This window comes from Rattus norvegicus, chromosome 11 (assembly GCF_036323735.1).
Source record: "Rattus norvegicus strain BN/NHsdMcwi chromosome 11, GRCr8, whole genome shotgun sequence".
NCBI lineage: Eukaryota > Metazoa > Chordata > Mammalia > Rodentia > Muridae > Rattus > Rattus norvegicus.
The window spans coordinates 47,966,906-47,987,820 of record NC_086029.1 but is presented as its reverse complement, the minus strand read 5'-3'; the positions used below and the strand labels follow the sequence as shown (position 1 = coordinate 47,987,820).

Below are 20,915 nucleotides of genomic sequence, written 5' to 3'. Positions count from 1 at the left end.
GTGTCCTCTGACTTCTATGCATATACTATGGGCCCATCTCTCTCTCTCTCTCTCTCTCTCTCTCTCTCTCTCTCTCTCTCTCTCACACACACACACACACACACACACACACACACACACACACTCACACACACACACACCAGAAAAATTTAAAAATATTTTGAAGGATTGAAGAATTATGAAAACTTTGAAGTCTCTTTCAGAAGACCAGGCATTCTGAGTCTAAAGTCAAACCCCAAAGTTACCTCATTCCATCTATCAAAGGACTAAGAATTTTAACTGGTATTTTTTGGGGGAAGGATGAGAGATAGAGCTGAATGAATGAGATATCAATAGATATACAGGATAGGCTGATAATCATAAATGACAGGTAAGTAGCTAGATGACAGGTAAAATGGCCGATGGATAAATAACTAGATACATGGATTAGGTTTAGAGGCCCAGAGGACAGTGAGTAGATGAGGCAGCTACAAATAGAGAGTTGATAGGTACATAAGTAGACAAACAGTAGATGGTGACAGACTCACTGTTTCCGTATGTGCACCGCACTGTGCTTTCTTTTCATCAGGGTTTCATACCTCAATGGAGGGCATTTCTGTGTTGTAGGGATGTCTTATGCAGTGGCATCTCTGACCCTACCCAGGAGGAACTAGAAACAGGGACAACCAAAAGTGTCCCAGATGTGCTAAGAGACCCTGTCAAATGTACAGCCACCCACAACCAAGAACCTCATTTTCAACTCTAAAGGAGATCAGAGTTGCAGACCTCAGGAGACCATGGTCTTGGGACTGATCCTGACCTCTAGCCTGCGACCTCAGCCAGGTCATCACTCTGGAGCTCCTTCTCTTCATCTGTAGGATGGATATGGCTGCTATAGCTCAGATATTGTGCCTTTGTTTGGTGAGTTGAATCATGGCAAATCTCTGCTAAAGATGCTGACACTTCTTTCACTCCAGAGCCCCAGAGACACCAGATGGTGGGAGTGAGGCGCTGCCATGTACTTTGAATACCAGCCACAGGCATTCATAGGTAATGGCATCTTCTTGACTCTGGACTAGATTATGTAAATGGTGTGTTTCAGGAGCAAGACAGTGGTTAGCAGGGCGTAAGATAGATGCCCTGCAGTGCTTGGCAAACTGCGCTTATTCCGTGCCAAATCTTTCTGTTGTGTTTCACACAGAGCAACCAAGGTCTCCAGACTTCTCCAGATCAACCCATTGTCTTGAGCCTGAGGTCTGTTGTTCCCTCCCCAACATCCCCCAACCCCATGTCATCAACTGGTAACAGATTCAAGCAGTCAAGCCTCACTGATGTCAGCACAGAAGGTCGGGAGGACAGGGGTCTCACCTGTCAATTTTCACTGGAAAGTTGGAAAGTGTCAGAATGTGGGTTTACTTTCAGAAGGATGGTTTTCTCTCTGGACCCTTGTGTTTTTGTAAGAGCACAGGGTTTGATGAACCCCAGGAGATAAGAAAAGTATTGATTAGCCAAGAATGTCAACTCAGCTAGAAGAGAAGAAGCCATACTACCCGGTGGCCAACTTGCTTCAGGAGGGTGCAGGGATAGAACAGAACAGATTGCCTGGTCTACAAGGAGTTCTTACTGTCAGACATAAATGGATACCACTCTCCTGAGAGAAACAGGGTTTTTTCAAATAAAACCAAAGTTCCCCAAGGCAAGCCCAGTGGTTGAACTTTTCCTCGAATATCCCATTCCTGGGAGGAGTGAGGCATAAGGGAAGGTCAGTATCACCATCTGGTCTCCAGCTGATTTGGCAAGAAAAACATAGCAGCGATGTTGGCCTTTAATGCAACTGACTGCTGTTGGCTCTCACATGAAAATGAATTAGGAGAGCCAAATTTTATAATTGCTGGTGAATCTGTTGATGGTCAGCGTTGAAACTTCTATGACTCCTTTCTTCCCATTTATCACCATTTGTCGTATTCTGCACCCCAGGATTTGGGGAGGATGACCAGATGGAAATCAGACTACAGTCATTGAGCAGGTAAAAAAACAGATGGCCATGTAAGGAGAAAGACAGAAGGCTTCAGGGTGGGACAGAAGCTCTGACCAGGGAACCAACCTTCCCATCCCAGGCTCCAAGGCCTAGTCAGAGTCAAGCTGGATGGTCCAAGAACTGATAGAGCTCAACCTGGCCCCTCTGCCATTGTCAAGGACAAGTCACATGACACCTTTGTTGATCTGACGGGGAAGAGTAAGATAGCACAGCAAAGGGAGACAAAGGCTTCTGGTAACCATGCTCCAATGTGATGGTTTGTATATGCTTGAGCCAGGGAGTGGCACTATTAGAAGGCGTGGCCTTGTTGGAATAGGTGTGGCCCTGTTGGAGTAGGTGTGTCACTTTGGGTGTGGGCTTTAAGACCCTCATCCTAGCTGCCTGGAAGTCAGTCTTCTACTAACAGCCTTCAGATGAAGATGTAGAACTCTCAGTTCCTCTTGCACCATGCCTGCCTGGATGCCATCCTGTTCCTGCCTCAGTGATAAGGGACTGAACCTCTGATCCTGTAAGCGAGCCCCAATTAAATGTTGTCCTTATAAGAATTGCCTTGGTCATGGTGTCTGTTCACAGCAGTAAAACCCTAACTATGATACCCAGTGAAGGCACTTGCCATCAAACCGTGGGCCGTAAGGACAGGGGGTTCTGGGATTCTCCCGTCTCATCTGTCATTTAGGTTTTCTTGCCTGGTGTGTATAAAGGGATTTGGAGTCCGACAGAGGCAGAGACTTCCCATACTGCACAATGGTCACATGACTTCCTGAGGGTGATGGCTTGGGGTGGAGAGGAGACACAAAACTCTCCTCTAGCTGAAGAGCTACTAGAGTTTGCTGGTTGCTAGAGGTAGCGTCAATTTTCCTTTGGAGATCGTGGCCATTGGTGGATGGCCCACGCTCCAGAGGACGGCTCAGTGGGTGGACTCAGACCCATGCGCACCGATTAGACTCAACGGCTTATTCTTTTTAAAATGTCTTGAAGTTGGGAGAAAAATGTGTTGGGACAGGGAGAGGGGGTTGGAGAAGGATAGCGGTGGTGAACGTGTTCAAACTACATTGAAGTATGAATGGTATTTTCGATAAATAAATAAGAACTATCATTAAAGAGAATCCTTCAAGTCTGAAATTGGACACTTGATCCCCGGCGTTATAAATACAGGTGGTGCTGCCACATAATAGCTGATCAGGAAACACATATTTTATTACTCGCATAACCATATATTTCAAGAACAGGGTATAATTTAATTAATTTTCAGGCAAATTGTTGACATTTACTGGCTTGGTGCTCAGTGTTCAGACTACCTGGACTCACTAGGTGAGCCCACAACAATCTCACAGTCAGTGGGAGACACTCAGCAGCTCTTCTCTGTAGCCAAGAACACTCATGCCAGGAGCCTATTCCCACTTGTCCAAGATGGCATTTACTAAGTGGGAGACCAAAATGTCATTCGGATCTGCCTAGCTCCCGAGTTACCTCTCCAGAATGGACTATACTGTGGGCCCTGTGCAAAAGTGAAGACACAGAGCTCTGTGTCCAAACAATACTCAGAGTTTCCAGGTGACCAAGGCAGACTATGTCAGCACACATGGGGCTTTTCTGAATGGGGTCCTTGTGCAATTGCCCAGGCACAGTCCTTTATCCTATTAATTTGTACCTAAAAATGGATTCCTTTCCTGAGCGAGGATGGGGATTATCTGTGTCCTTGATAATTGTGTGAAATCCAGGCATTACCCAGGCGTCAAGAAAAGACTTTTCTCAAGGGTGTAAGCTTTACAGGAAGGCAGCCAGCACGTTCTGAGTGACAGCCCCAGGTTCTGAGTGACAGCCCCAGGTTCTGAGTGTCTGTGCCGTCTGCTTTCCTGTTTTTTTCTGACAGGTCCAGGTCCTGCCCAGTGCGACACCACTGGCTGTGCTCCTGCCTGGAGAAGCAAAGAAGGAAGTGGAATAATAGAGTCCAGATGCATCTTTAAGTGGTTTGCAGGGAGCACCAGAGGACACAGGATGTTTGAAACATCGTTTCCTCTGCAGATCTCCACCCCATTTCCTCAGAACAGTGGGGTGATCTTGTTTTTCTGCCAGAGCTCACCTTGAATTCCGACAGAGGTTTCCTGAGGAGATCATTCAACAGGGGCACTGACTGGCATATCTTTTGTGCCCTTGTGTCTTAGACCCTTTGATGGTCGGAGGTCTCCACAGCAGCACTGGGCTGTTGCTGTCCCCCACACTCCTGCTACGGAGGCTTCACGTCTTACCCACAGCTCTACCTTGCCTTGCCTGTCTGCAGCTCTGGGCCATTGGATAAGCAAGCTACAGGTCTCGAGTCAAAGAAAGCTACTCCAGCTGAGTGTGCCAGGCTCCTGTGTAATCCTGGGACATGGGAGCTTTTGACTCCGGCCATTTGGGGCACGCTTATTTGGTTGAGATTTTCATAGTATTCGCAACACCCAAAGACACCCTCCAGGCACACATATTCAACACGTGCCCAATGCTAGCGGGAGTTGAATTATCTTCTAGATCTATGAGTCTTGAAATGTTAAGGAATATAAAATCTGCTACACTCACTGTAAATACCTAGGTTTTGCACAAAGATTGTCTAATCTCACGGGCCTGACTTTGAGTTCAGTTAAATGACCATGGTAATTCACAGGTAGGGTGTGCATGGCATCTCAGAAGAGGATTTATCAGCATGTAAGAGAGCCCACACACCTGACATAATTGTAAATGGCACAAAAGCACCCACCATCTGCAAGGCTCCCCGAGGAGACTCTTCTCACAAGTAATCCCCACACTTACTAAGGAAGCGTGTCCACTCTGATGCACAGACTCCCAACAGACCCAAGGACAGTGTGTACTCCCCCTTCTGGCAAACAGTCTTCCCACCTTCACCACACTCTATTTGGGACAAAACAGGTCACTTCACTGTCTTCCAGCTTCCTCTCTCCCTGGTCATTATGGGCTATCCATTACATGTAATTTCCCCAGGTCTAGTCACCCTTAAATGCAATGGTGGGCTAATTCTGATCATAGTATTCCTACTGACCCCAGGGATCTCTGAATACAACTGTAGGTCTGCTTATGAGCTGAGTGTAAAACTCCAGTCCAAAAGATCTGATCTGGTTGGTTCCAAACCTTTGAAATGGGGAAGAGGGAGGAGGGAGGAGGGAGGAGGGAGGGGGGAGGAGGGAGGGGGGAGGAGGGTGGGGAAGGAGGGGGAATGAAGAGGGAGGAGGGATGAAGGAGGAGGGAGGAGGGAGGAGGGAGGAGGGAGGAGGGAGGAGGGAGGAGGGAGGAGGGGGATTGAAGAGGGAGGAGGGAGGAGGGAAGATGGAGGAGGGGGGAGGGACGAGGGAGGAGGGTTCAGTGGCTACAGTGCTTGCTGCTCAGGCATGAGGACCTGAGTTCAGATTTCCAGAAAGAGAGTTTTTGAGCTCCTGTCCCCTCTTCTCTGCGTGTGTATGGCATTCAGGACCCCACCCAGTTCCTGCTGGTCTAGTTGCCTTCCCAGCCTATAGGAAGAGGCATGAGCTTCAGGTGGAGGCAGGATAGCCTTCCGGGTGTCCCAAGTCTGCGTCTGGCTTCTGACATCTAATGTAATCTCATCACACATCAGCTCTGGGAAGCCAATGCTGGAATAGCTGCCATTCTCCTGTAGAACTTAGGCACTTAAGGAGATGATCTACAGAGAACACTTAGAAAACAGTAGGGACACAAGTCAGAGAAGTAGCTTCCTCCCCGACCCCTTATCCTCGGTCTCTTGTGATCTCACAACTGCTCTTGGGGAGCAATGAGAAACTCTAATTCAAAAGACTCCAGGTTTAGGAAGAGACTCTACCCCAGTGCGTAAGGCGGAGACCAATTGAAGAAGACCCTCATGTCATCATTGGACTTTGTGACACACAGGTTCGTTTCTACACGTGTGAACACGTATGCACACCATAAGCACATACATATGCAGAAAAGAAAAATCAGAAACACTTTAAAGTAAGGACGCTTCTTTCCCCACAGATCTCTTCTTACGCACACTAGGCAAACTGTCTGTCTTGGAGGGACTTCGGGTCCAGGAGAAAGAAAAGAAAGTTAAAGGAGTTGAATTGCAAAGGCAGGGCGTGTGTGCAGAATAGATCGCTGGTGAGTCCCTGGGGAGGGATCTGAGAGCACTTTCCGCATGTCCTGCGACCCCTGTCCTGACTGCCTAGATTTTAGAAAAACCAGCAAGCACGGAGGCTGCGCTCAGTCCCAAATTTTAAAAGAAAGTGAATGAGTCACCTGGTTTTTCTTCCAGAACAGCAAAAGCCCCCCTTTTCCATGCAATTGGCGCCCCCTAGTGGTTGCGTGGACCTTCCCTCCCAGTGGAAGGCTGAAGTCAAAATTCGAGTTGGCCACAACCCACTTTCTCCACTGAATCAAGGGATCCATCTCATATACAGATGCCAAACTCAGTCACTATTGCTGATGCCAAGAAGTGCTTGCTGATAGGAGCCAGATACGGGTGTCTCCTGAGAGGTTTGCCAGAGCTGTACTGATACAGATGAGGATGCTTGCAGCTAACCATCGGACTGAGCACTGGGACCCCAGTGGAGGAGTTAGAGAAAGGACTGAAAGAGCTGAAGGAGTTTGCAACCTCATAGGAAGAACAACAATATCAACCAACCGGACCCCCCCCCCCCCCGAACTCCCTGGGATTAAACCATCAACCAAAGAAAACACATGGAGAAACCCATGGCTCCAGCTGCATATGTAGAGAGGATGGCATTGTCTGGCATCAATAGGAGGAGAAACCCTTGGTCCTGTGAGGCTCGATTTCCAAGTGTAGGGGAGCGCCAGGGCAGTGAGGTGTGAGTGGGAGTGGGTGGGAGGGAGGGGGAGGATCCTCATAGAAGCAGAGAAAGGGAAATGGGAGAGGGAGGAACTGGGAAAGGAGATAACATTTGAAATGTAAATACATAAAATAGCCAATTAAAATGCAAAAATAAAACAACAAAAAAGGTTCTCTTTGCTCTCCAAGAGTTTTGAGATCACAAGAGACTGAGGAGGGAGAGGAAGCTACTTCTCTGACTGGGGCCATACTATGTGCTAAGCGTTCTCTTTAGATCGTCTCATTAAGTGCTTAAGTTCTGCAAAAGAATGACAGCCATCTCAACATTGACTGCCAGAGCTGATGTGTGATGAGATTACATTAGGGCTGGAGAGATGGCTCAGCCGTTAAAGGCTAGGCTCACAACCAAAAATATAAGAGATTACATTAGATGTCAGAATCCAGCTGCTTACAGACTTGGGACACCTGAAAGGCTATCCTGTCTCCATCTGAAGTCTTTGCCTCTTCCCAAAGGCTGGGAAGGCAGCTACAGCAGACCAGCAGGAAGTGGGTAGGGGCACCAGATGCACATGCAGAGAAAGGGGATGAAAGCTTCCTACTCATCTGTGTGGGTGCACCATTGCCAAGTCAGCAGAGGGTCTCTGGGTGTGGCCCTCTTGCCAAAAAACCTGCTGCTTTGTCCAGTCCTGAAATCACCTGTGGATTACCCCATGTAACCAGAGTAGGGGAGTCCTCAAAACTCAGTTTCTCTCAGGCAGTAAAGACAGTTGTGAGTCATCATGTGGGTGCTGGAATCTGAACTCCAGTCCTCTGGAAGAACCTCAACCTCCAAGCCTTATCTATAGTTCCAGAGACTTGGTCTCCTCTTTTCTTTTCTACTTTATGGTCACTCACATGGGTGAGTCTTTTGTAGAACTCTTTACTGTCTGTGTCTTTATGCAAATTGATATTCGTGTGGAAACTCATGTCAGGCTAATGCTGCTGGTGGCAGAGCCTTCTACCCTCACAAAGCAGCCTGAATCGCTGCTTTATAACCACGGACCCTTTGGGAATCTCTGATGTAGAACTTCACTCAACTGTCCTGGGAGCAGAGTTGTGAGGATATGAAATGATGTGGAAATCTAAGACTGTATGGCTAGAAATAAACCCAAATGACAAGTGACTTGTATAAAACCTTGAGGTTTGGCACAGTGTCCTGAGAAACCTACTTCTAGGGAAACAGTTCTTACAAAGACGCTAAACAATGGAGCCAGGCTGATGTTGAAGACACAGACATGTTTGAGGGTGAGGATAGCTTGATACACATCATGTTCAGCTCTGACCATTTGGTGTCACAGGAAGATGGTTGAGGTGGTTCCTGGGCATGAGGAGACTACTTCCCAGCTGAGGGTGTATGAGTTGTTCTTGCCAAAGTCCCCTGAGCAGGGCCAGTGAGTCAGATCAGCAGGTAAGGCCTTCATAGATGAGCTTGATGCCCTGAGTTTGAACCCTGGAACCCAGATGGTGGAAGGAGAGAACTGACTCCCAAAGGGTTTCCTCTATGTATGAGCTGTGGTGGGAACCCCACCCTCCCCAAAATAAATAAATACATTTAGTGTTTTAAAATTAATAAAATGAGTCCTCTGGCTAATAGATATAGGGTAACTGAGAATTGACACATGTCCTTGGAACTGGCCTCTTTCTAGTAGCACAAGGCATGGTGTGGTCAGAACTAGCCTCAGATAGACACTTGCCTCTCATGACACTAACTAACCAGGCTGAAGAGTCATGCCTTCATATCAGAAGAAGCTGGAGGCAATTGAGAGTAATTTTAAAAGGACAGTGAAAGGTGTTTTCACATGTAGCATGGAGCAGGGAAATCTGTATGTGGAAGGTGTATCTTTCGCTCATTTGTCGTTGGTCAAAGCCCAGGCTGCTGATGGGAGTAGGGGGGTCACAGGGCTAGTGTCACAACTGGGCAGTGCAAACAAGAGACCAGAAGGGAACAGGGTAAGGAATGGAAGCATTGGTGCAGCTAGGTTGATAATCCACTGTCAGAGGAGACTTCACATATAGTCCATTCCCCAAACCAAAGCTCATGTAAGCATGGATTACTAAACCACAAATAGAACTGACTTAATTAAGATCCAGACTGGTCATCAGCAGCAACCAGTCGACTAAACCCACCATAGCCACGAATGGAGTTCTTAGAATTCAAAGTCAAGATTCCACTTCTGTCTAAACCACTGGATTTGGATTGCAAACAAGAATGAACATATGGAGGGGAGCAGTGTGAGTTCACATGGGTGTGCCATGGAGGGTGGCAGTGTGAGTTCACATGCTGCTGACATGCATGGAGTCAAGAACTCATTCAGCACATACAATACCTAACATGCACACTGCACACTTCATTTGCCCCACCCATCATACACAGTGCCTGCTTGCTGACAGTTGTGTGTTTCCCTGTGGATCCCTAAGCTCAGGAATCACTGACAACTTGGGGCTGCTTAGCTGAGTAGATCCCAGAATTTCACCTGCTCTCCTTGCACAAGCCACTCCCACATGGCTCAGAGCACTGAGCATTAAAGGATTCCAATTTGTAGTAATGTTTTCAACAACATGTGTGTGTGTGTCCGTGCATGTGCGTGTGTATCTGTGTGCATCTACATCATGTGCATCTACATATGTGCACGTCTATGTCATTTCTACATTACATTTGTCCTATCTCATTCTAAATCACTTTTCATATTTATTCCGCCAGTTTGTCTAATATTCCTCTGGATTGATCAGCATCACACTAGTTGATATAATTTCTTTTTCAGGAGCCAATATAGGACAAGCTAGTAACTAGCAGGTGATCTTCCTAAGATGGCCTGCCTTGGATTTAAAAAAAAATTCATGATGGATTTGCTCAGATCAGCAAGGCCCAGGAGAAATTCATTTTAGGAAAGATTCCTGATATTAATATGCTTTTCCTGTTATTATTAAATATATATGACAATCATTAGGTATTAGTCCACCCTTTGGGGCAGATCTTTGCCAAACTATGAAGACGTACTGTCTTGTAATGATGCTATATAGACAAATAGATGACTTCTTAATTCTTAATGATGATCCTATAAGAATTCCTAAAATTATATCAGTATTTATTAGGCTCTTTTGCAGTGAGACTGGTATTAAGTCCTTTCTGATAATCAAAACTGCAATGAGATCTCTGCCAGTCTTTAGTGTCACTGGTTAATTTCTTCTGATAGTAAACAGGCACTCTGCTACTCAGAGCACATTCCAACAGGTTGTAAAAAGCATTAAGAAAATGTCATAAAAAGGAACCTATGGTTTGTTATGGGTGCTAGGAGAGAAGGTAAAATATTGACTGGGTTTATCTATACAAAACTTCACTAATAACTTAGTTATGTTTTTTAACTCTCCATGAACCTGTAGGGCTGTGACAGGTGATGAACATTTAGTCAGATAATTACTCTTAGTGGATATGCATGTAAACAGTCTCTGTTGTAAACCTCTTATTCGATTTGACCTGAATTTATGTGCAAACTTGTGATGAACTTTTTACCATGTGATCATGTATTCTGAAAGGAGGATAAGTGCTGAGGACAAAGAGAAGAAGGCACACACTCATTCTCCTTGCCCCCAGTTTTCCTAGTATTATTCTCCTTATCTCCCTCTTTTTAGCACTCCTTATCCCACTTTTCCTTAGATTCTACTAATCCCTCTTTCCCTTAAATCCCTTTCCCACCCTTTTTCTTAGAGAGCTTTTGTAGGAAACTTTGTACAACTCAGAAATAAATGCTAAAATCAAAGTGTCCCCCTTTTTTTCCTGGGACTTCAACCAGCAGGCTGAAAGTTAAAGCAACACAGTTCCTGCAGAGATAAAACAAAGGTTACTTTACTATTTATTAAGCATTTTTCCCAGATTTACACTAAACAAGAAAAAGAGGAGCACGAAGCACCTCCTTCTGGAGCACCTCCTGTGGTTTTAGGATGAGGTGCTACACAGTTTCTCAGAGGAACTCAGTAGGCAGGTCGGCTACAGTAGCAAAGTGATTTAGAATGAGATAGGAAAAACTTGTATTATTATACAGCAACCCTAAATTTCACATAAGACTAAATCTTACCCCACTGATGCTCTTCCTCCTCTACTGCCTCAAGGAGTACTGAATAACAAAGAAGACACCGCAGGGCTGGCCCCTGGCAAATTTTAGTTTCCTCTAAGAAGCCTAAGTGTAAAACACCACTGGGTGGAAGCATTGTTCCCAGGTTTACACTAAACAAGAAAAAGAGGAGTACGGAGCACCTCCTTCTGGAGCACCTCCTTCTGGAGCACCTCACATGCTGGGTTTCAATCATGTTGGCTGTTACCCCAAATGATTGAGAATTAGCCCTAGAGTCACTTTTCCACAGACCATGATGTTAGCAGATGAATCGGAAACACAGGCTCTATGGGGGTCCCCAGAGCACTTAGAAATGAAACTGAAGGCTTTGCTCCTGTCCTGGTAAGGATTCAGCAAAGAGCACAGCGCAGATATGAGGAAGACTCATGGGGTTGGGGGGGGGGGTATGACAGTCATCCTGAAGTGCATCTCAGGTCTCAACCTTCATAATCTGAGAAGCATTCCCCACCCACCCACCATCTACCCACTCAGCCTCCTGTTTTTGTAAAAACACAGAGAGCAAAACCATTTCTGGAAACCAGGAAGAAAACGATTGTTACTACATAGCTGCAAAAAATTATTGCAGCTTTTCAAAGCCTGTCTCAGAAGGCATTGTGGCCAATACCGCCTTTGTTTAAATAAGATGATGCAAATCAGATGCAGATTATTAAGCTTTGAGAATGCCTAGCACACATGAAAGATGTTTGCACAATGAGGCACTGCAAGAGCTCTGTATTGATGACAGCTTTGCAGTTAGGAATGTGTTCACTAAATATGGAAACAAATGAGAAGTAACCAAATGAGCTTCTCGGGAGTTGCCGCAGCACGAACTGGATGGACAAGAACTGGGCTGGGCTTCAGGTCTTGGCATGAAGATTCTCATCATTTCAGAACATTCCTGATTTCCAAGTATTCTCTGTAAAACAAAACAGAATAATTTTAGAGTAAGTAATTCATGAATCCACTGATTTGGGTAAAATTAAGTCATTGCATTGGCTCATTCAAGAACCAGTGTTGCTCTCTGATAGGTGGTATCTTACTGCCTGCCCATTGGGTATACATCAAGACCTCCATTCAATGCCCCAAGTATATCCCTCTGTTCAGGATACACTGATTTTGTTTTTCTTAATGTATCAGCACACTTTCTCATTCACTTATTTTGTATTGTTATAAAGTCATTATCCCTTTTAGAATGAATGAGTTTTACTTCACAAATTTATATTCATGACTTTAAAGATCTGACTTTTAAGTGGCAACTAAAATGTACCCATGTTTAATATTAACTATAATTCATAATTCATTTACTGCCTTCCTCACATTAATAATTTATAAAAATATTAACTTTGATTGATTTTATTGGAAATTGCTTCTTGATTATTTTACCTTTGTGGATATATTGATTGTCTGATAGTTGGTTTGGATAACAAATTTTTCTTGTTCTCTACTGTAGGGGGAAAGCAAACTGTCAACATTATGTCTTTTCTCATTAACACACAAACATGATTTATTATCACCTTACAGCACTCAAGAACTTCTCCAGTCTATAATCCCTTTTGTAAATCAGTCCAAACTCCCATGACCTACATGGTCAAATTCACATCAACAACTCCACACCTGGTACTGATTTTTAAAAATTATTTTCATTATTTGTTACTGTAGAATGGATGAAAAACTTATTTTGGGTCATGATTTAAGAGAATGCAATCCATGGGGAAATCTCCATGGTGGTTAGATCTGGTGGCAGTGGCTTGTTCACATCTTAGCTGACCAGGAAGGAGAGACGAGTGCTGCTTCTACTGGTATTACCTTTCTTGAAACTGTATCTCCATGGAGTCTGGTCTTTATCACCTCAAGTTGCTGCTCTGGTTGTTTATTCTCCATGTATTAGATCACAGCTATTTCAGAATTACACACATTCACTCACTTTCTCACTTGGTCTTCCCTTAAACCTACCCCATTCAGGATCTTAGAAACTTCTTTGGTGAAGATCATCTATACAGATCCCATCTGACCAAAATGAAACTCAAATTGTCACGCTTTAAGCAAAGTTCTTTTATCTTTCACAGAGAATGATTCTCATCTTTTTCATTCGACTCTAAGTGGAAGCCATTTTTTTTTTTTTTTTTTTTTTTTTGTGATGGCTCTCTCCATCCCTGGTGGTTTGGGCTGCTCCCTTCTAGCATTTTTGAAGTCTTTACTGGACTGCACCAGCCAGCCATTCCTTTGCACTCTCTTCATTTGTTGAGTTTCAACCACATCGTCTCTGAGGCATTTCTCAACAGTCCCTATGTTGCATCTCCTCAAATCATACAGTTCTTGACCCACTTCTCTCCCTCAGCTATAGCCTAGGTAACACTCTCTGTTGGTTGTGCTTAGTTATTACATATGTCCATGAGTCTCCAATGTTCAACCTCTCTCTAAACTTCAGATTTCTATTTCCAGATTCTGTCGCCTCCACTCTCCAGACATCTGAAATGTGTCCAAACAAACCTTATGGCATAGCCTTCCAACTTTCTGTTCTTCACCATCTTTGCCTATGGGGTTTGATTCCTTACTCTCCCCTCTGTGCTGCATACTTCTGCTCTTGCAATTGCCCAGGCTGAGAACTTTCTCAGAAACTACCTACCCATGCTAGATGTGAGCTGTTAGAAATGAAAAGTTGATTTTCAGTGCACATGAGAAGCACTGTGTCTACACATAGCTTTAAGTTATTGATAATAGTCGTTTTGTGTCTATACATAGAATTCTTCGATTGATAGAGATAGTCTACATCATTCCTGAAAGAGGCCTACCTAATGGAACAGTTCTCGACAAGGGAATGTGGATCATGGGTCAAGATCAATGCTGCCACCCCATGGGTAATGTGGCACACAATAGAAACTTGATGGAGAATGGAGGAGAGCCATGGAAAATTACAAGTTAAAAAACACAGTGATCTAAAGGCCAACGGAACTCACTTGACTGCCAATTTTCTGCCTTGGAGGAATAATTTTCGAGGAGCCAAATTTAGCAAGAAAGATTTGAAAGGCATTGAGCAAGAAGTTCAGAACGAAATACACCAGGCATGACCTCAGAGAGCTAGTCGATAATTGTACATTCGCATTTTAACTCTTCCTCATCACTACCAAAGGTGAATCCCCCCTGATATCTATCCAAGATGTGAAACACTGCTTGTCTGCTTGTCTGTTGATGAGCTCATGGCTCAGCTCTGTAACTCTGGGGGCAGTGGAACTCATTATCTCTGCTACACAAGATGAATAAGGTGCTCAATAGAAGAAAGCATTTTCCAATGTTAAATAAGCCTTTCCCCTGAGCAATGTATATATAGATAGACATAGATAGATAGATAGATAGATAGATAGATAGAGATGATAGATAGAGATAGATAGAGATAGATAGATAGAGATGGATAGAGATAGATAGATAGATAGATAGATAGATAGATAGATGATAGATGATAGATAGATAGACATAGATGATAGATAGAGATATAGAGATATAGGTACATGATAGATATATAGATATCTAGAGATATAGATATAAGATAGATAGATGATAGATGATAGATAGATGATAGAGATAGATAGATGATAGGTAGAGATAGATAGATGATAGAGATAGAGATAGATAGATAGAGATAGAGATATATGATAGATATATAGAGAGATAGATAGATGGATAGTAGATAGATAGATAGATAGATAGATAGATAGATAGATAGATAGATAGATAAAGGTTGGCCATATCCTACAGTATAGATAACAAAGCTGTGTTAATTACTAAAGTTGTCCCATTAGGATTTCAACTCATCCATGTTCCAGCACACTGATTTTCCTTCAGGGTCCCTATAATGCCTGCATTTGGGATAAAGACTTACTAAGTACTAGATGCAGAGAAAAGCACTTTGCAGCACCAATACAATTCTTACAATAATCATGTGAGGTAGGTATTATTATTATTATTATTATTATTATTATTATTATTATTATTGCTTTATAGATGAAGAGACTGAGGCTTAACACAATGATCTAAAGGCCAATGAAACTTGCCTGACCGCCTCAACCCAAGAGGTAGATGTCAGCATTGAACTTCTTGTTCGTCTTGAGCATCTTACCTATCTCAGTCCCTCCAGGGGTGAGTCACAGGAAGCACAACACAACTTTCCACACAGGAAAGAGCATGTTCACACACAGTGCTCAAGATTCGACTCACGAGTCCAGGAGAATGTTTTATTTAGTTGGCAGGACTTTATTCAATTTTTGTCATATTGAGTGGAATTTTATTAATCAGGGTTATCCAGAGAAAGAGAACCAATAAGGTGTGTGTGTGTGTGTGTGTGTGTGTGTGTGTGGTGTGCATATATGTGTGTAAGTGTGTATTTGTGTGTGTGGTGTGCATGTATGTGTGTAAGTGTGTATTTATGTGTGTGTATGTGTGTGTGGTATGAGTGCATGGTGTATATGCATGTCTATGTGTGTGGTGAGTATGTGGTGTGTGTACATGTATGTGTGTGAGTGTGTATTTGTATGTGTGTGAGCGTATGTTTGAGAGCGTGTGTGCATGTGTGTATGAATGTGTGTGTATGTGTGTGTGATGTGTGAGTGCATGTGTGTATGCATGTGTGTGTATGAGTGTGTATTTGTGTGTGTGAGAGTGTATGTTTGAGAGTGTGTGTGCATGTGTGTATGAGTGTGTATGTATATGTAAGTGTGTGTGTGTGCACATATGGAACTGGCACACATCATGAAGCCATAGGAAGCATCCCACACTCGATGGAGAGGACATCCTGCTCTGCCATCTGGCAGAAACATAAGGGGACTTCAAATGCTTTTATGTCTGTTCTTTTGTAAATTGATGCTTCAAATACTTTTTTTTTGTTTGTTTTTTTTTTTTTTACAAACAGCAACATTCTTTTGTTTACCCTGTGGGAAGTTGGTCACACAGGAAGCCACATTTGTTTCTAAACTAACCTGAGGGACATTATTTTCCTAGAGAGCATCCTGGTTTGACCCCTTCCCCAAGGAAACACTGATGCTAGACGCTCCCCATCAGCAGGATCAGGCTGTGCTGGAGTTCATCCTGAGATTGGATTTTAATCATCTCCTTTATCTTTGGAGCTCCTGACTGCCTCCAGAATGATTGATCTCCTTCCCCATCATCTGCCACAGTTCCAGACACCATGCTTGGCGTCACTGAGAATGAGCTAAGTCGCTCAGAAGAATGTCATTTTGCTCTGGGCAGAGGTTGTTTTATTGTCTATTCAGGTAAGATGCATATACAGTGGAGATGGCTGGGAAAGGCTCAGGGCACAGGTTTTGTCAGCAGAGACCAAACAGGTACTGTGGGTTTAAGGAATTCACCCAGAGTTGGTCACTCTTTCTAGTGACCGCTTATCTTTACACTACAGGTGTGCCACACCTGATCCCTTTCTGTCTGGACTCTTCCCAGAAACAAAACACTGCCAAATGCTTTCCTCTCATTGCCTTTTTTTTTCTTGTTTCTTCACTATCAAAGGGCTAAAAACAAACACCTAAGACCAGGAACACTCATACCTGCCACTCCTGGTAACTCCCCTGCTCCACACTCCACACCTGCCTTTTCTGTAACTGCCCCTGCCCTGATCGGCTAGAATATTCTAAATCTACAGACTGCATTTTGTCTTGTTAACTAGTCTTTCAGAACGATCCCTAGCCTGTAGTATTTGGATTTCGATGGCCATGAAGTACCCAGATCTCATTAGTAGTCACCAAGGATTCAACACCTTCAGGTCAGCATTTGAGTAAAACTTAAAGCCATGTTTCCCTAGCTTGGGAACACCCCCAAAGACACCTCTGTAGAATCTGGTTTGAGAAACAACACATTGAAAGTTAAATGTTGCTCATGGAGACAGTACTGCAATGTCGACAGAACCTTAAACCCTGACAGAAATGTGGCCCCTGATATATCCTTAAAACGTATTGTCCAAATAACTCGTAACATGAACATAAAAGCAGCTTGCATAAAGGAAAAACATTAAAGGCAGGTCATCATGAATTCCAGAGAATGGAGCCATAAAGCTGCACGATCATCTTGTACATTCCAAGAATCTGAGGTGACCAAGCACCTACAGACTTTTCCTTGTGAACGCTCAGCCTTTTACTAAAGTCTGTTTTCTGGTGTCTCTGTGACCCCCGAATGACAGAACTCAAATGTCTCTGACATGTCAGATTTTTAAGTTAAGCATAGGAAAAGATTTGCTCATGTCTTCACTGAGACATCCAGGGGGTACTCACAGCTGTGACCTACAGTTACCCATGGCCCTATATTCCCCAGGGATTCATGGGCTGTGACCTATACTGTGACCTGAGCTCCTACACTTCAAGGGATCCAGTGGCCATTGTTCTCTTGAAAGTCTGAATAGTTTTCACCAGGTGCTGAGCATTTCCGTTTTGCCCCTCCCCTTAAAATATACAATTATGGAGACACATCCCCATTTACTGCCAGGTGGCTAAGTGACACAAGCCAGGCTGGGAGAAACTGTAGTGAAAACTGGTTCCATGTGACCATGGTGCACTGATAGGAAACTGAAGATTCGAGGAAGACTCCTCGGGGAAAAAGAAGTGTGAGTCGGGTTATTAGAGGCTGCCTCTGTGTGATCCAGTGGCCAAAATCTGGAGCTGGATTTTTAAAAAATAGACTTTATTCCAAAGAGAGAAAGCAAGGGAGAGACTTGAGAGCTCACTGGCTCTCTAGAAAGTGCAGGAAAAAGCAATGTATTGATAAGAAGCAGAACCCTGCTTCAGAGACTCAGACTCCTGATCAGAGGAACACCAGTGATGCGAGAGGTGGGAGTCCTACCCCCAGGACACACTCATATACCCCCCCAAAACCTCAAATCCAGTTGTGAGTCTTGGTGAGGTAGTGACCCCTCGGACAGGCAGTGTTTTCAATCTGTAAGATTCAGGGTGCAGTGGCCAGGTGTCACATTCAGAGAGGAGTTGTGTAATACAGAACACAAACTGACTGAAGGATAAAGTCACATGATTAGCTCTCAACAGATGCCAAAACAGTTTTGACAAAGTTTAACATCCCTTCATGATAAGAGAATAGAAGAAGCATACTTCGACATGGTGCGCACACACACACACACACACACACACACACACACACTCACACACACTCACATATACACACTCATACACACACTCACACACACTCACACATACACACTCACACTCACACACACACACACACTCACACAAATACATATAACAATCACTGGGCATCAGCCCACCCTTCTGGACAGATTTCTACAGATCGATGAAAATGTACTGTCTTGTAGTGATGCTATATAGACAAATAGGCGATTTCTTAATGCTTAATGATTATCCTATAAGAATTCCGAAAATTATACTAGCAATTATTAAGCCCTTTATAATAGGACAGCTATTAAAGCCCTCTCTGACAGGGAAACTGCTTCTGAGATAAAATGCAGGCATTTATAACTCAGAACACATTCCAAGAGGTTGTAAAACAATTATCCAAAGTTCATAAAAGGGAACTGACAATTTATCGTAGGTGCAAGGATAGAAAATAAAATATCAACTGTGTTTATCTTTAGAAAACCTTGATGTTAACTTAGTCACAGGACTATGGTGTTAGACTCTCTGTGACTGTGGGGCTAGTGACAGATAATGAATGTCTAGTTAGATGACTATTCTTAACGGAAACACATGCAAACATCTTTATTGACAACTTCTTATTCAATTATGACTGGAATTTACATTTGAACTTTTTGCGAACTTTTGTAAAGAAAAGGGGGGGTTGCTGCTAGGGAAAAACCATGCAATCTATGTCCCTAGAAAAGGTGCAAAAAGTTAGGAATGATGACATTGCAGGAATTGCATTGCAGCAGAAGGAGGGGGGGGACTGGGAGGAGAAAGAAGGAAAAGGACAGAAGATTAGAGTAACTTAGAAATTAAAGAGAGCATACAGCCTGATAGGCTTCCCCCTCTTTCATTTTGCCTTGGAAATAGAGATTAGAATCCTTTTAAAAAATGTCCCCTGACACTTTTACTGATGCTATGGTATGCTTAGAGATGGGAGCCAGCATGGCTGCCCTCCGAGAGGCCCAGCAAGCCCTGACATAGAGATGTTACTTACATCCAACGATGGACTGAAGACAGAGACCCCCAGTGGTTGAATTAAGGAAAAGCCAGAAAAAGCTGAAGGGGAGGGCAACCCCATAGGAAGACCGGCAGTCTCAACTAACCTAGACCACGAAGTCTCTCAGATACTGAGCCACCAAGCAAGCGGCATACACTAGCTGATATGAGGCCCCAGACACATACACAGCAGAGGACTCCTCGGTCTGGGTTCAGTGAGAGGAGACTCTCCTAATCCTGGAGAGACTTGAGGCCCCAGGGGGTGGGAGGTCTGGTAGGGTGGGCTGGGGTGGGGTGGGGAGGTTAGGGACATCCTATGGGAGACTGGGCTATGGGGTGTCTTGTGGATGGGATGAGGAACTGTCAGAGGGCAGACTGCGAGGGGGATAACAACTGGACTGTAAAAAAAAGATTAAAGATAATTTTATTTATTTATTTATTTTCCGGAGCTGGGGACCAACCCAGGGCCTTGTGCTCGCTAGGCAAGCGCTCTACCGCTGAGCTAAATCCCCAACCCCTAAAGATAATTTTAAAAAACGTCTCCATTCACAGCCCCCTCCTTCTTGTGAGAGAGCAACTTTCCTTAGCTGACAAGGAGGTAAATAAATTCTCAGCCTTAGGAAGGACCTCTTTACTTAATGTCCCCCCAGCCATCCCAGCCAGCTCTTAAGCACCAGGTGTTAATTTGACCAGAGAACCACAGCTTCTGGCTTCAGAGTAACTTAGAATCAAGAAGATAGGTAAACATTATTATTCATAAAAAAAAGGAAGCCCTAATTTCTCACAGGACCAAGTTTTGCCCCTGCCGTGCTCTTTCCTCTAGCTTTAAGAGAGAATCAGATCCCAGCAGCTGGCCTCCAAAAAATGCTTTACCAAAAATCTCCTAAAAACCAATAAGCACTTCTAATGAGTTATTGGGCTAAGGAAACGAACATTTTAAAAAATAAGACTTTTTTTTTTTTTTTAGAAGGGGGAACAAAAATATTCATTGGGAGGAAACACGGAGACAAAGTTTGGAGCAGAGACTGAAGGAACGACCATTCAGAGACTGCCCTACTGGGGATCCAGCCCATATACAGCCACCAAACCCAGACAATATTGCAGATGCCAAGAAGTGCATGCTGACAGGAGCCTGATACAGCTGTCTCCTGAGAGACTCAGCTAAAGCATGACAAATACAGAGACAGATGCTCGAAGCCAATCATTGAAGTCTCCACTGGAAGAGTTAGAGAAAGGAATTGAAGGGGTTTTCAACCCCATAAAAACAACAATACCAACCAACCAGAGATCCCAGGCACTAAACTGCCATCCAAAGAGTACACATGGACAGATGCATGGCTCCAGCTGCATCTGTAGCAGAGGATGACCTTGTTGGGCACCAATAGGAGGAGAAGCCCTTGGTCCTGCCAAGGCTGAACTCCCCCAGTGTAAGGGAATGTCAGGGCAGGGAGGCTGGAAGGGGTGGGTGGGTGGGGGAACAGCCTCATAGAAGAAGTGGGGGATGGGATAGGGGTTTATGGATGGGAAACTGGGGAAGGGGATAACATTTGAAATGTAAATAAAAAATACCCAATAAAAATATTTTTAAAAAATAAGAATTTTTTGTACCAATGACACATTTGGGTTAGGGAATTCTCCTTGTCCACTGATATAATCACATACACATAAACTTGTGATAAACATGACGATTTCCATTGAACAGAGTCAAGAGTGGTATAGGCAAGGCAGTTAGTTGTTTTGCTTTTCTCTCTTTCTTGTTTTGGTTTTTATTGTTTGTTGGTTTGGTTTGGTTT

At 43.9% G+C, this 20,915-nt stretch overlaps 1 long non-coding RNA gene across 3 annotated transcripts in view; it reads left to right on the top strand.

The window, feature by feature from the left end:
* The window catches only part of LOC102550135 (uncharacterized), an 81,834-nt gene extending 61,262 nt beyond the window's left edge, over positions 1–20,572 (top strand). The window contains exons 3-4 of one of the 3 annotated variants that reach the window (XR_001840477.3): positions 15,971–16,242; positions 20,090–20,572. This is a non-coding gene — a long non-coding RNA (uncharacterized LOC102550135). Of the gene's footprint in view, positions 1–3,890; positions 5,151–15,970 lie in introns of those variants that run through there. The other 2 variants (XR_358198.5, XR_005491274.2) reach the window with 2 other exon arrangements.
* The last annotated feature ends 343 nt before the right edge of the window (positions 20,573–20,915 follow it).